This window comes from Fundulus heteroclitus, chromosome 4, assembly GCF_011125445.2.
Source record: "Fundulus heteroclitus isolate FHET01 chromosome 4, MU-UCD_Fhet_4.1, whole genome shotgun sequence".
In the NCBI taxonomy this organism is placed as follows: Eukaryota; Metazoa; Chordata; class Actinopteri; order Cyprinodontiformes; family Fundulidae; genus Fundulus; species Fundulus heteroclitus.
This window is the reverse complement of record NC_046364.1, coordinates 27,156,342-27,156,848: the sequence shown is the minus strand read 5'-3', so window position 1 is coordinate 27,156,848 and position 507 is coordinate 27,156,342.

The following is a 507-nucleotide window of genomic DNA, read 5'->3' as shown; positions in this document are numbered from 1 at the left end:
TATCCATGCATTGGTCCTTTTTAAAGGTTAAACAAAGTCTTAATTCTGTTTTAATAGGAACAAGCAGTTGGGTTTTCTCTGCGGTTTCACAAGAATCAGAAGGAAGTTTGGTTCCACTAGGTGTCAGTGTCATGCTTGTACTCTGCATTCACATCCTGAGTGCATTCATAGCAACCAAAAACCAGCCAGGAGATGCAGTCAACTTCATTTTGATTTTTTTTTTTAACTCTTATAGCTAGGGATTAAACAATAATGTAAGATTTCCCAAAATATTTTAAATCCATTGCTTAGTCATTAATGGAGCTCCTAAAGGGATGTAGATGGGAAATAAAAAAAATAAATAAACAAAAAACTTTCTGGTGCAGACCAGAAAGTGTTTTTTTTTTTTTTTTTAGGGGCTCAGATTAAACAATGTAAGATATCCCATTATATTTTAAATTCCTTGCTTAGTCATGAATATGATGCTAAGGTGCTTCTGTAAAGTCTTTGGGGTTTTCCCAAAGTAAT